This window comes from Neopsephotus bourkii, unplaced genomic scaffold (assembly GCF_033783945.1).
Source record: "Neopsephotus bourkii isolate Nb327-2 ecotype Australia unplaced genomic scaffold, CSIRO-AGI_Nbou_v1 NB_1511, whole genome shotgun sequence".
NCBI classification, from domain to species: Eukaryota; Metazoa; Chordata; class Aves; order Psittaciformes; family Psittacidae; genus Neopsephotus; species Neopsephotus bourkii.
This window is the reverse complement of record NW_026901987.1, coordinates 4,644,027-4,660,142: the sequence shown is the minus strand read 5'-3', so window position 1 is coordinate 4,660,142 and position 16,116 is coordinate 4,644,027. Positions and strand designations below refer to the sequence as shown.

At 40.0% G+C, this 16,116-nt stretch overlaps 1 long non-coding RNA gene across 1 annotated transcript; it reads left to right on the top strand.

Annotated features, from left to right (window-relative positions):
• The first annotated feature begins 259 nt into the window (after positions 1-259).
• On the top strand, positions 260-15,614 carry LOC133221156 (uncharacterized). The gene is made up of 2 exons (XR_009727910.1): positions 260-891; positions 15,252-15,614. It is a non-coding gene; the product is annotated as an uncharacterized LOC133221156 (long non-coding RNA).
• Positions 15,615-16,116: the final 502 nt, after the last annotated feature.

Here is a 16,116-nt window from a genome sequence, read left to right as displayed (position 1 = left end):
GCTATGTGGACTGAAACCTCTTCCAGCTGAAGAAATAATCAGAGACATGTATTGCTATGAAATATCTTCATGTGAAAGTAATACAGAGGATGCTTCATTTGGAGAATAATGGCCTCTTCCTTATGGATTACACCCTGAGATTTTTTAGAAAAATGGCACTGTAGCTCCGGTTAGGGATTAGGAGCTGGCAGTGAATTGAGTTTAGGTTTTTTGGTTGGGTTTTTTATTTTTATTATATTTTTCTCCAGTCAATATAGGCTGGTGGGTTTCAAAGGGAACAGGCTGGATGTTTCTGAATGTTCTTCATGTCAGTGTCATGGATCAGTGTGATTTTGTGTGGGTTTTTTTATGTCTTATAGTGAAATGCACATTGCTTTAACAGGCGTGTATTTGAAAGGTGATAATGGGACCCATTATGATTTCCTGAACATAACTACAGTTCAAGATCACTTTGTGTTTCCTTTCTGTAATAGCAATGTGAGAAATAAAAGGAACAGTAAAATGGTGCTTTGTTACTGCACTTACCTGCTTGGTACATGTCTTTTAATGGCATTTGCTTTGAATTCTGTCAAGAATAAGCTGTAACTATTTGTCAGCTTTCGAAAAGCAATGTAAGTCTAGCAGAGCAAGGCAAATTCATGCATCTTCTGTTGTTTTTTTACTGGATTCTGAGAAATCTAAATTACTGTATTAGAGAGTCATTATACCTAACTTTCAGCACCAATAAATTAGGCATCTAATCTAAACTACTCTCATGTGCTCTCTCACCTTTAAGTGGTGAATCACCCCTTCTATCCAAGAAACTTATTTTAGGAGGATGAGTCATTCTCCAGAAGTGGACACATGCTTCCAGTGACTCTCAAGGAGGGTAAGCTTCAACTAGGGGGCTAAGTGTGGTAAGAGCAAGATCATTTTTTTCCCTCCCTTTCCAGCTATTTATTACCATGGCCATGTTTGTTTTAAAGAGAGAAGCACAGAATCACACCATGATTATTCCATGGTACTTATTCAGTAGTTTTACTGAATCAAATCCTATGTGGGCAGGGAAATGAGGTATCGCATATGGCATTCCCACTGTGTTTTGAATATGTGCAACAATCCTCTCTTCTCAGAGGTATAAAGACGCAGTAGATTGCTTTAGTTCAAATTTTGACTGGCCTGTGTTATCTCATCTTGCTTCTTTCTTGCTTTGGCTTACTTTGTGAGCAACAGAAATAATGAGCACCTTGTTCCTCTCCTGTGTGATGTTACTTAAAAGCTTGCAAATGACACCCAAGTTTTTAGGTGACAGTTAGACTCTCGCCAGTGTGATCCTTATGACAGGCCTTGCAGGCATTCATCCTCACCCTTCCTTCAGGACTCATCACATTTTATTTTCTCCCAGTAACTTGCTCCATTAATTTTGCCTGTAGTTTGCGCACTCCATTTTTGCATCATTACCGTAAGATTTTGACTTTCAGTTGTTAAAACAATGAGCCAAAACCTTTGTGAAGGCAGATATTCCGGCCTAATTATTGTTATTAATGTTGTTGCCATCAAATTCTGAACCTAGTACTTGTATTGTTAGTGGTATTTAGTTACTATCAGACTGCTTTATACCACTGCCTGTTATGGTGTGGGTATACAATATTGTTCTAGCTATTTTTTTTTTAATGAATAATTTAAAATACAGCACAGAGAAAAGTTTGTCTGAAGGGTTTTCTCTCGGCTCCCAGCTGCGTCCAGCAGCATTTCTCTCTTTTCTCCATCCTCTCAGGATATTTTTAATAGCTTCAGCAAATCAGCCTTTCAATTCCACCTACGGAGAATTGTCCTCACAGTTTGGAACCTAAATATAGGTACAACAGAGCTTGTAATGTACTATGGTACATGATTACTGTAATAGTTACTGTAATGTATTATTGGGCTGCAGTACACAATCCAGGTTGCTGTAACCTAGTGCTGCATTAAATAGGCAGAAGAAATACCATCAAAAGTTATAGCATATGGTGGTATTCCCAGCAAATCTGTGGGGTAGGCGAGAAGAATTTCTAAGAGCTCTTCCCAAGCTTTAACAAGCTGCCATCAGCAGTGGTGCTAATCAGTGTTTGCAGTCTCATCAGAAGGGTTTTCTGCAAGGTCTGTCTGGGGCACTGAACTGGTTGTCTGTTGATTACAGGTTGAAATGGGGGTCGCTAACAGGGCAAGAATTTCTTCCTTGCGAAGGATGCAAAAGGGCTAACATTTTTTAGCCCTTGCCAGAACTGGTAAATTTATTTGAAAACTGATAGAGCTTCAAAAAGGCAATTTTTCTGAAAACCCGTCGTGCACAAGGAGGCAGTTTCTAGTCTGTCAAGCTTTAGTGTCTGAGCAGAGGTAAAGGTGAAAATGGACAAAAATACAGACAACTATTACATTATCCTGTTAGATGGCAGAATCACAATAGGAAGGATTACTGTGTTTCTGTGGACACAATCATAGTAATGAATGTCAGGCATGGGAACATGTAGATGAAATCATTTGTTCTCAGCTATTGCTGCATAATTCCCACTAAGACTAACAAAGTCACAGCTAGATTTGTATCCCTGATGAAGGAATTCAATGAGGAAAGTTTTGCTGAACTCCAAAGCAAGCTGCTACACCTGAATAGAATCAACAGTGACCTCAGTTTTACTCTGGCAGGTAGCTCACCCCAGAATCAGAAAAGCGGCAAGCAAAGGAGAGAGAGTGCTCTCAGCAATCTTTCCATGCATTCCACTTCTTCCTAAGGCCACCTTTCTCTTTTTCACAAGGTAGTGCCAATGGCTTGTTTGCAGACTCCTTCATCAGCTGTTTCATTGTTCTAGCTAACCTAAATAACTAGTGTTGGAAACATAAGGATAAACAAGAGATATTTTGCATGTCATTGTTTGATTCTAGATATGAGAAAACAAAGCACTTTGTAAACCAATCCTGCTGCCATTTTAACCTCCCTTATTACACTGGGTCATGACATACATTTCCAGTAGTTACAGTTTCATCAGTAAATGGTGGCTGTGCTTCTGCATGTTTGTAATGCTCAGGCTAAGAGAGGTTAACAATTTCTAAATGAATTGCAGTGCATATGTTTCATGGTTTCAACACAGATTTCTGAAGTTAACAAATAACAGGTGGTTCTTCAAAACTCAGCATCAATCCAGTATTTATATTCATTTCATAAATTGCTTTTATAGTTGAGTAGAAAATACAGCAGTGAACTTTACTACAAACACAGTAGTTCTAGTTTTGACATTTAAAAATGTTACTGCCTTTGAAATTCCTGAAAGTTACAGAAGTGAGTCAAAACTCTGATTAGGATTATAGATTGGAACCCTTACTGATCATTTAGATTAGAGGTGTCGAAGTCCAAGATTAGGGGGCCTTCAGCTACCGCCAACATTCTCAGAAATTGACAGTAAAATCTTACCCTTGTCAGAAAAATCCTCAAATGGAGTTTTCCTAGGGTTTTTCTCAAAACTTGATGTGGGCAACAGAATCAACTCATGTTCTTACCACTCATTAACATACTTTTACTAAGTAGCATACTTATCTCAGGCTTTGCCTGGAGATTGCCAATGATCACAGATTCTTCAGCTGTAACATAAGGTCTCACAACGTTATTGCACTTGTGGCCTCCACTGAGCATGAGGTGCAGGCAGAGCTTTCTATATCCTGCCACTTAGCACATCATCACTTGCCGTCTTGTCTTTTGAAATGTAGTGGAAAAGTATAAATGAGGGAGGGAAGAGTTTGGACTAACTTTTTTGGTTTTTCACTGTGTTGTAATATCATTCCTTGCCTTTAGTGAACATCATCTGTTCCAATTGAGAACAGAGTTGCATGTTACCTCACTGAGAACTCCAGGCAAACTTAACCTAATGCCTAGGTGAATCAATGCACTAGCTGCCAGTATGGAGGAATATAGGAAGGTCACTGCAGATATTCTCGGAAGATGGGTGAATGTAAATCTCCTTATGCATTTCTTCCTGAGGAAATTGGTTATGTAGTGCAAGTCTGATGTGGTGTTTTGTGTGCTCATGAAGCCAGTTGAGACACAAGGTGGATTGATTTGAAGATAAGAAGAAGGGCTTTTAGAAAATCTGTCAAGGTTTGCACTTCAGGCAATACGTTCAGTCAACTTGCCACAAGGACATTGGGAATATGCAGGTTCCTTTACGCCTCTGTAGGTTTGCTTCATGTAGGGTGAAACGAGATGTTTGGAGAAAAAACATTCAAAACTTCCTATAATATTGCACAGATGTTATATTTTCTAACTCGGGGACCAGATATTGAAAGTGTGCAATTTTTTCCTACATACTCAACAGACTGTGGCATTGCATAATACTTTATAAATTATAATACCTTAAAGCAGTTTGTCCGGCAGTTATAAAGTGGACACAGTGCTAACAGTTATCTGCCAAAAAACAACTTAAACACTGTTGTAGAAAAGGAACACTGGTTTTGTTTTTTTTTTGGTTGTTTTTTTTTTTGGAAGTATTTGGTAGGGCTCTGGGGAGATTTTTTCACAAGAAGTATTATGTAGGGCTCCAGGGAGATTTTCCAGTCTTTCTGAGAACTGCCAAACAGGAAACAAATTTTATTCTATATTAAACCTGAAGTGAATACATTACTGTCAAAGTAGTTATTACTGGTTTACTTCTGTGTGCTGCTGAGCAGAAATTGGCACTATAGATTCTGTCTGGGTGGGTGCATGAACAGATGGATGCTTTTTGTCACATTTTATCTTAAGCATTGAATAAAATGGTAATGACGTATTTCACTACGGCAATTTCTGTAACTGGAAGTCTCAGGAACAAAAAATGTTAGATCAGTGCATATCTCTTCCTAATTTAGAAGCTATTCTGGTTTGTCTCCTGGTGACTTTTCTGCTTTATATGCAACTGTAAATTTACTTGTTATTAATATCACCTCCTAGGCTAGACTTGGAAAGGACTTCTTATTCCTCTGCTTGAAACCACAGGCAATGCTTGACATTATGCTAGGGTGTTTTATCTCCCTCAGATTAAACCACACACTTTGGGTGAACATTGGATTATCAGCAGCTTCCCAATGAAGTAAGAAGCAGTCATGCTGTCCTGAAAGTTGGTGGGGTTTTGTGGTTTTCATTTTTAATAGCAGATGAGAATGCAGAACTTCCCAATGCAGGAATGGGAAAGGCAAATGCTGCTTTGATAGGGGAACACTAAGCAAAATTTGCATGAAGGCTGAGCAACTTTTAAAGTGAATGAAACTTTTCTCTGTTAAGATTGTTATGCATAGAAGACTTGTTCCATGCCTCATTTGCACATTTTATTACAGAGTTGTCTTTTAATAAAAGAAATTAATGATAAAATAAAACTATACAAATTCTCATTCTGTTATAGTCTTTTCTTTAAAACTGACTTCATTATTATGTATGGTTGTCATAAATTTTTAATTATGTCTATTAATGTAATATTTTATGATAATGTTCATGAGATAGCCTTTAATGGGCTATTTCCTGGGTTGCCCATACAGTTTCTATATACACTGTGTGTCAAAGTGTCAGACAGATGATACAGATGATGCAAATTGTGCAAAAAAATGGCGAAGCTACAAAATTAGCTAACCTCTGCTCTGATATTTTTATCTTCCATGTGTCACAGTTTTTAAAGAGGTTACTAATCTTGTTAGAATTGGCAATGACAGAGGGTGATACCATCACTGAAATAGAGGAGGTGAAAAATATTGGCTTATTTTAGCTATCTGACTCTGTGTTTTTTCTCTTAAGGTCCATCTGCTGTCACTGGCTCAGAAATCTGATTTAGATGCACCACAATGCCCTTCTATTCCAGAAGCTGCATAAAGGCAGTACTGAATCACAAACTTAAATCTAAGTGGGTGGAAAGTGTGTTTCATTACACTACAGCTTGAATTCTTCAATTTCCTTTCCCTTGCTTCTGGGAAGCTCAAGTGCTTTGCTATTTTAGCAGTGGGAATAGACATAAACCTTAAAAAGCCTTCTTTCATTGAAGGGTGCACTGCAGGTTGCCTGGCTTTCGTTCTGGTCTCCACTTGCTTAAGACACAGCCATTCATCTTTAGCTTGCTTCAGTTGAATGCAAAACTTGGCAGAAGTATTTCATCTTGCTGATTTACTGGCTTTTCATATCTCACCAGCGTTCGTTTCTCCGCCTACACTTCTTCGCCTGCTTGTCTGCATCACCTCTTCAACACCAGCCTACTCTTGCTGACAAAGGTTGCAAAATCCTGTTGTCTTTGATACATGGTTCAGGGTGCTGGTACCCAGCTACAAGGCAAAAAGGCTATGGCTGAACTTGGGGCATCCATTCAGACTTCCATGAGTCTGCCCTCACTGCTGGGGCTCAGCATCTCTCTCCTTAGGGTAAGGAAAAGAGTCGTTGTCAAGTCAAGTTTCTGTAGATGGGCAAGGGCCACAGATATCGAAATAGACCGGTCTCCTCTGGTTGGTGGGTGCCTTAATTATGCAAGCAGAAAGAGCTGCTAGGACAGTGCTGCCACAGGAGTTGGGGAACATCAGGTCAGTGGTTTTGAGCACCAGCATCCCTTGGACAAACATGAGAGTCCCATCTTTGCAGATTCAGTGCCAGACAGCAACCTCCTCCTAGCACATCGAAAAAGGCAGGCTATCAGCTTGTGATGTGGCTGACGCCACATACCTCCTTGTCCTTTTTCCCTAGTTTCCTTTTGTAACAATTAGGACGCCACAGGCTCTCTACCTGGTATCAGCTCCTCAGTGTGAAACAAGCATTTGAATGCTTACCTGCCATTTTGTGGATTTTCCTTAATGTCCTGGTTGCCCTGAACATTTACATGGGCTACCACAGGACTGAGTCCATGGGAACAGAGTGCCCTATAAGGCCAACATCCCCTGAAGGTCTTTTTTGGTCTGTGTTGCCCAAGAGCTAGATTAATCTCTTGTCCTTGCTCCCAGAATCAATATTGGCTATTATCACAGCAGTACCCCAAGGCAGAACCAGCCTTTTCATCTTTTTGCTCCGTACATTCCACATATGCCCAGAGAAATGTCCTTACAAACCTGGGAAATACAAACCTAGCCCCTGAGATAGGAGGTATGGATATTTTACAACTTAAATCTCCTTTGTTCCTCTTCCTGATGTGTCCTACCTGGATTTGTTCCAGATGCGACCTCATACTGCTTTCCAGATGCTTTCTGGGCAGGAAAAAATGTATTCTTTGTAGGTTCCTTGTTGGCAGCTGGTGTGGAACTGGAAAATAAATGTGCACCACTGTGGCTCTCCTCAAATAGCAGAGAGCTGGGACCAAGCACACATGAAACCATGAAGCTAACTGGATCCAGCTCAAGCCATTTGAGTGCTGAAGCCTTCCCATTGTTTGAAGTGTTGGGTATAAATATCAGCCACAACATACCCCGGTTAGGCTAGAGTTGTGCATGGGCTGGGCAGGCAGGTGGCTAAAACCAACCCATAAAACATACCACATCTAAGCTGTCCTGGCCCTCTTTTCAATGGTGTCTTTTTTTCCGGGTTTCTCTCTAGTGTGTCTCAATGCTTTGCCATATTTTGAAGTTTAATTTAAATGCTTCTTTCTAAAAACCCCTTCACATAGTGAATATAATTTGACAGATTGTGTAACATATTTTCCAAATTAAAATGCTGATGCTGACTAAAGCCAGCCTAATCCTCCCCAGTGCAAATATTATTACTAACTTTTACCCCACACAAGCGCTGCTTGTGCAGTTCCTCTTTCAATTCAGGTAGCTAGCTGGTTTCTTTAGAAACTGAAAGATCACAATAACAAAAGTTTGACAACTTAAAGGCTGTATCTTTCAACAAACATTCAAATACACTAAAGCAATGTTTCTGTGATTGGAAATGAAAATAGACATGCCTTCATGGAGGAAGCTCACTAGATAGGTGACCTGTCTGAAGCATTAGTCAATTGAAGTTTGAAAGCAATTGGGAAAATGTTTTAAATATATGCCTTAGTTTGTCCAACCTCTCGGACAAGTAGAAGACAGTTACTGTGGCAAAAGGCCACCAAACTAGTTATCTGTGTTTCCCCTGGGCTCTTCTGAAACTTGGAGACATATGACCATGGCCTTCTTCACTTTACCTCCAACCCAGTCTTCTGTACTGTTTCCTGCTCTTCACCTTCCTGCAGAATAAGAGCAGGTGAAATTACAGATGCTATACAGTAAATCCAAAGATAAATTGTGAATCACCTTTGGCTATAAGCCTAATTCTGGCTGCTTTATCCTCATCCAATCAACAAATGATTGCCTTTTTTCTTTTTAAAGTCTTTTCCATCAGAAATTGGCAGGTAGAGCAGAGCTGGAGCCAAGGTACATTTTTCTGGGAAAGTTTCGGCATAATTGAACAATGTCTATTTTGCAGACAAGGGCCTCTCAGAAAATCTTGGTGCTTCATTTTTTGAAATGCCTTGTGATATTTTCTATAAAAATCTTATCCCGGAACCAGCTTGCCCTAGAAATGTCAATATATTGGAGAGCCTTGCTAGGGTACATTTTAGCAGTCCGAAGCGTCTCAGCAGGCTTTAACAACATTGCCAAGAGACCTGTGGAGAAAATTAATCTCTAGCAGAACCAAGTTATTTCAGAGAATAAACCAGGGTCTTAGATTATTTGCCATCATGAGGCATTGTCAGCAATTATAAATAACCTGCCTTGCTCCCTCTCTCATGCCTTTGTGGCTGTGCACTTGACTCAGGATTATTTCCTACGTCTAGAAACACATGTCACCATCATGTCTCTCGTATGGTGGCAGGAGGTAGGACCATGAAGTTTTTTGGTTAAGATAGGACAGCTTTCACTACAGAAAGGTCACAGCATTGGGCAGGCAGTTTTTATCTTGCTACAGTAAAACTGAAAAGAAGAAATCTAGGTTCCATTTGTCATTGCTGAGCTTGGGAAGAAAGGCTGATCAAGTCGGTAGTAAATAAATAGGGTATGTGGCAAGACATGTGGTTGTATCAGCAAGAATGTACATGACCTTCTGATGTTCCTCCAGACTTCTGTTTCACAGAAAGCTCTAATCATTTTGGTTAAATAGGCTTATAAGATACAGATTGACAAAAAGGCATAAGAAGGAAATTATTCATCAGGCAGAGAAAGCAAGCCTGCTCTCTTTAGCTTTTTTCCATCTGTTGGTCTCCATTGAGAAACTGAAAAGGCAGCTGCTGGGGAGTCCTGATCTGCTGGCAATCCAAACTGATGATTTGCTTTTGCACAGTTGCAGTGCTTAATCTCTGTGTTCCAGCAGGTTTATTATCTCAAGGTTTTTTTAGCCATTGGGTTTCTCCTAAGGCTTTAGTTTTCAAAATGTCCTGTAATCTAACATAGTGTAAATCTAAAAATTATCCAAATTTAGACAACTTTAGGCTCTGGTGGGGGAGGAGAATGATACAGCAGTTTTCAGTTTGTACTAGTTTTTTGTAGCTTTGAGTTACAGAAATAATAACAGTATTTAAAGGAGTCAGCAAGGGGCTATATCAAGAACAACATCTTTCAAGGCTATGAGCATGCTGTCCATGCAGTGTTATGTGTGATTCATTCAAATCTACCATGTGAAACATTTTTTTTTCTTGTTATATTTGTCACAGTCTGCAACTCTTTTTCTGTGTCAGAGAAATCCACATTTGCTTCTCCTGAAGCCCTCATTTCTGTGGACCTCTAATACTGAGTTGAAGCAGACCAGGCTGATCTGACTGGTGTTAATTTGACATTTCTCTGCTCATTTCTCACACTGTAATAGTTACATCACAACCCCATCACATATGCCAAGCAAAGACTTATTAAAAAGAGTCCCTTAGAAGGAAAATATATTGCCTTTCTTTACGAAGGACATCTTATCTTCTGGATTCATATTCTTAAAAATGAAAATCACAACAGAAGAAAATATGGGCCTCGTTTTCACTTATAATACATACAAGTCCCCAGAATTCATACTAGAGGTCATTGATGTCCTGGGAGGCCTCCCAGTCAAGCTGACACAGAACTCTCAAGCCTCACTCTCTTCTGAAGACTTCTCTAGATATACGTGAGTGCTACATCACCTACCTGTTCCTGCCTCTGACTCTCTTTCCGATACCTGGATTCAAAGTCAATATCCATATTGTCCCAATATGTGGGATGAGCTGTATTACTTTGAACAGATTGTCATGCCATTAAGGCAATGACTGACTAGGACAATGCAGGGCAACAGGCAATGACTATAATGCTGGACTATTGTTCGTATGGATCTTTTGAAGATGAGCAAAGACAGGAATAGAAACTTGAGAAATGGGTGAAAAAAGCTAAGGAAGTTACCATTGCAAGTACATGCAGTAGATTTTCAGGCCAGCAGATCATTCCTCTTAGAACCTAGAGACTACCAAATAAGCTGTAAAAATAAGAACAGAGGAGTTGCCCTGACACATGTTTAGCAATTGCAACAGCATGTATAGTATAAATATTTGAATAGCACAAAATACAGTGGGGATATCACTTATGGACCAAATATTCTTCTACTTATGTATTTTCCCCATGGTTGTCATACTAAAATGAGTAGGGAAGAAGACTGGTCTGACTGAAAAGAGAACTTTGATTGAAGCTCAGGAAAGAAAGAAATGTTCTGACCTTTGGAAGAAGGTGTGGGCAACTCAGGGGGACTACAAGGATGTTGTGAAGTTATGCAGGGAGAAAATTAGCAGGGTGAAACTTGAAACCTGAAATTAATGTGGCTACTGCCATAAAATACAGTAAGAAATGTTTCTACAAATACATTAGAGACAAAAGGAGGGCTAAAAGTTGTCTCCATTCCTTACTGGGTGTGGGTGGAACATAATGACAAATTATAAGGAAAAGGATGAGGTACATCATGCCTTCTTTGCCTCAGTCTTCAGTAGTAAAACTAGTTGCTCTCCAGGTACCCAGCTGTCTGAGCTGGAGGACTGGGATGGGAAGCAAAATGAAGCCCCCATAACCTAAGGAGAAATTGTCAGCCACCTACTACTACAGCCCCTAGACACACACATGTCTATGGGCCAGATGGGAAGCTGGTGAATGGTCTAGAGAAGTCTTATGGTAAGGTCCTGATGAAACTGGGGTTTAGCCTGGAGAAAAGGAGAGTCTAGGGAGACCTTATAACTCTCTATAACTAACTGAAAGGGGGATGAAGAGAAGTGGGCATCAGTCTCTTTTCCCAAATAACGAGCATTAGGACAAGAGGAAACTGCCTCAAGCTGCACCAGCCAAGGCTTAGACTGGTTATTAGGGAAAATGTCTTCACTGAAGGAGCTGTCAAGCATTGGAACAGGCTGTCCAGGGAAGTGGTGGAGTCACCATCCCTGAAGGTATTTAGATGTGTAGATGTGGCACTCAGGGATATGGTTTAGTGGTGCACTTGGCAGTGCTAGGTTAATGGTTGTACTCAATGTTTCCAACATAAACAATGTTTCTATGAATCAGTGGTTAAGAGGCAAGGGGTCAGAAGGAAAACAGAAATGTTTTCTTTTCATGTTTGACACAGAAAAAGGTTAAAAATTCTCCATATCTATCTGAACTATAAAGTTTTGCAATGTGTCCTGGCGTAAACCGCGACAGCATATGTGGCAGTTACCTAAGAAATACAGAATGAAAATCCATTCCAGATTTCATACTTATGAGGAATAAACTGAGAAAAATGTTAAATGGTTCTTCTATTAAGATCTAGGATAAAAGAAGTTAAGAAGAACAGAAAAGAGCTCCTGGAAATCTGGGCTTTAACATCCTCTTGACTCATAATGCCTGAAGTGGAGCCTTGTGTTTCATGGTGGGCTTTGTATATGTTCACTCTTCACATATTCAGAGTCTTACTGGCTGGACTCAAACAGTGCAGAGGAGCTTATCTGGGACTTGGAAAATCACAGACATATGTTTTGAGATGTTTCACTTAAAGTGGCCAAGATCTTCCCACGAAGGAAAGGCAATTGCAAGTTTTGCTGTCCCCTGGCCAAAGACAAAATAACTTGTCACATTCTGACTATGGGGTAGAGATTTCTGGTAAGAGAGGAGGTGCTTTTCTTAATGATGTCAGATATGCAGGTGATGTGGACAGAACCCTGGAGAACAGCCTGTGCCTAAAACCAGCCTAAATTAGAAGTTTAATCACACAGCCAATTTAATAGGTGTAGAAAGACAGACGCCTCCAGAGAACAGTATAAATCTTAGTGCAAGCACATCCTAAAAATAGTTGTGAAAAATCCACACCTGAGCCTGCTTTATGTGCAGGCGATTTTCCCGAAATGGACAAAGGAAATCTAGTGAAGAATTTAAAAACACATGCCAAGAAATGACTGCATAAGCTAGGACAAGGTAATACCATATTCAGAACCCTTCCCACCCATGTTTTTCTGCATACACAGTTGCATAATAATTAAGAAATTTAAATCAAATAGTAATTAATAACAATAACACAGAGTAATTCATACAGAATAAATGCAATAAAAATATATACAGACCAGAAAAGGAATAATAATTTATTTTACTTTGGATTAAGAAGTAATGAGGCATGTTGGCTGTACTAGAAATGGGTGAACACCAGGAGAAAAACAAGGGTACATATACATCAGTATGCGGTAGGATTGTATGACATGGTTTACTGGCAGGTGTCCATGCCCATGGCAGGGGGATTGGAACTAGATGATCTTAAGGTCCTTTCCAACCCTAACTATTTTATGATTCGATGATTCTGTGTATGTGTATGAGTTTGGAACCAGTTTTCCCTACTCCCTCACATGATAACAAAGCAATGAGATCACTCTGAATAGGAAAATATACCTAGAGGAAGGCAGAATATAATTACCCATGTGGCTGAAGAACCTTGTAATCTTATGGTCATATTTCAGATACCATTTCTATGAGAAGTTATTCTTTGCACTCTTAGGATTTGACTTTCAAGATAAGGTTTGAATGTATTATTTTATATAAAGCACTCAGATTTAGCACATTTTTCTTCTTTTAAATATACGTATTTTTATGTGCTGGTAGTGGTGGTTGCAATCATGCCAAGGCACATAAAAGAGAATGACAGGAAGATTCAAGGAGCCTCAGGAAATCAGTGGTTTCATGTACACATTTTTTGTGTTCTTGCAGCATTAACATCTCATTTCCACTGTTTCCAGCCTTGGATTCCTTTTGAGTTATGCCAATTAATAAGCTGCTGTCAATCTATTACCTCTGTGCAAACTTCAAAAGTAATGTCTTAAATTAGGATAAGGAAGCAGGGAAGGTATAAATGTTAACTGATAGTGTAAATCTGGTGGTGTCAAAGTCCTGCTAATACAGACTTTTTTCAAGTAAGAGAAGCATATTCCTTCAGTGGTTCTATTTTAAGTGAGGTTATAGAGTCTGTGACTGACAATATAGGAAATTTTGTAATGCCTATGTGGGCTTCGTAGTATCCAGGGAGTTAGGAAAGGAGAACTAAGAATTACCATGGCATTAGTGACGCATCTGACGTTTGTTTATGCATTCCTATGTCCAGTTTGTATGCAGCTTAGCTCAGTATTCATTTAATAGCTTTGTCTTCTTATCATTGTTTAATTCAAGTGTCAATTTTAATTACATATATGTATATCTTATACAATTTATTTTACGTAAAGAAATTTGGTAAATTTCTCTTACATGTTTTAGAAATACTTAAGATTGTGGCACCTGAAGGAGTTGAATAAAGCTGGCTGCAGCTGTCCTATTTTTGCTGTGTGTTTGTGTTTTGCTCCTGAACTGCAGAGGGGGTGCAGAAGATCCTTAAATTCCAGTATAACTGAGGAAACTTTATAGAATCAGAAAGAAGGATGGCAGCTTGCTTTTCCCCCAAATTAAGATTTTGTAGCTTCTTCAGAAGCTGTAGGTCTTCAGAATGGAAACTGATGCTAACCAGGAGCTGATTTAGCTGCAGCTGGACTTTATTTCTAAATAAGGAAGATGGGCGAGGCAGAACAAATACCATTGCTCTGGAAAAGCAATTACAGGAGTTATAAAATGAAGAGATCCTTAAGCCACGGAGGGTTTTGGTGAGAGCACAGTGGAGGAAATCCAGCTATACTCGGGGGATATGATGAGCCTGGACATCCTTCTTTAAACCCTTGCCCACTGGTGCACAACTTGGCACCTTCTTTTTGCTCAGTGTCCCTCCTGCAGAAGGTTCAGCCTGTTGTCACAGGCATCCTTGTTGTTACATGGTCATTACAAGGAGAACCCGCTTGCAGGTTCCTTGCCCAGGCATGTGTGACCCCCAAGACATGTGAAACCTTTCCTCCACCTCCAGCACAAGAAAGGCATAAGAAAAGGAAGGAGCAAAAGCTGGACCAAGCTTTGATGATCCTGCATGGCATTTCCATTTCCTATTGGCACTCTGTTGGGCTTGTGCCTGTCTTCAGATCCCAGCCCTAAACTTGATAATACTGCTCCTGAAAGCCTTGGAGATTTCTTGTGCTCTCACAAAGGAACCAGCTTTTCCAATCCACCTGCCTGCCAGCCACTATGGTGGACCACCTCCTTCTCCCCAGACAGAAGTTTGGCAGTGGTTAATGAGTCCACTTCAAGAACAGAGATACTGTCTGCAAAGTATGATATTCTTCACCCATTTTTGCCATGAAAAATCCATTCTATAGAGCCCTTTTGCCCCTAGGGCAGAAGAGGGGATGAAGGATGGAACAGCTGCCACCCTGCCATCAACGTAAAGGCAAATGTGACACTCAGAAAGCAATCTCAGCTCCTAGAGAGAACATAAGGGGAGTGTGGTGTGAGCATAATGGCCTTTAGCCTGAAGTTGTTTCAGGCTGACTAGAATAGAAGTCAGTAACACAGGCCCAAAAACACTTCCTGAGTTGCTAAGTTCAGTCCTCTGCTGCCCTGTGTAACCATCTTACATATTTTTCTTCAGAATGCAAGACTCTATAGCTGACTTATCTTAAGAAGATAAACCAGAAAATCTTACGGTTCATGTTCTTACAAAGATATGACATGGCAAGGCCTGCAGTGCTATCTGAAAACAGAAAACAATATGACTGCTAAAGTCAGAGAGAAGTAAGCTATGCTGCGTGGAAAATGTGAGAGAAAACAGAAGGTTTTAATGAATGTTATGCAACACCAGCAGTTTCATTTGTTGTATTAATTTAGCCATAGCTGCACTCTATGCAGCAGGTGTGTACAGCCTGCAGAGGGATGCATTTTAAATACATGTGGATGGAAGAATTTCATTTTTCACTGAGCTGTCTCAATTAATCCCCTAGTCACATCTCCGAAGCTGCATGCAGAGATGAAAATGCCACCCTGCAAACCTCCAAAGCCAGCATCAGCTAAAGTCATAATTACTTCAATACACAGTGTTTTTTAAAGTAACACCTTCTGGAAGGATTTTCTTCACTGGAGAGTTCAGATGAAGAATTATCTGTTAAATTTGACTGACCTTGTAAGTGCGAATCCTTTCTGAAGCTTAGTAGGTAGAAAGGAGTAGATGAGAGCTCTCTAACCCCAAACTGACAGGATATTCATCATATCTGGATTAGGTCCCCTGTCTACAAAGTACAGAAAATGATATTAATATCGAATTATATCCAGACTTGATCTTCCAAGCCTGTTTCTCATTTGTGGTAAAGACTATTCCATGTGGCTGATGCCACTGTGTGTCATTTCGTTCCTCTGGCAGGATCGGTATCACAAATGAGAGACACCTTTTGTTGTTGAAATCTCAGAGTACTTAACCTGCTTAACCTCTGTTCTGTCAAATCAGCTGTTAAGATTCTTTGTTTCTGCACAGAACAGCCTGCTTTCCTCCTTTAGGCCCACATTTTCCAGCTGGGGAGCACCTCTTCACAAAAAGTCTAGAACAGAGAGCATGCTTCCTATTTATATTTTGCCATCTGTTGGTACCAGCAATTGAAAGACCACCTGCATTGGAGGATACATCTGAAACATTCTTCAGTTACACTAAATGAACCCAATTTAACTACACAATGTGAACAAGCAAGTGAGTATCTGCTCCTCCATGGGCTGCAGGGGGGCAGCCTGTCTCACTGTGGTCTGCACCATGGGCTGCAGGTGAATCTCTGCTCCAGTGCCTGGAGCACCTCCTCC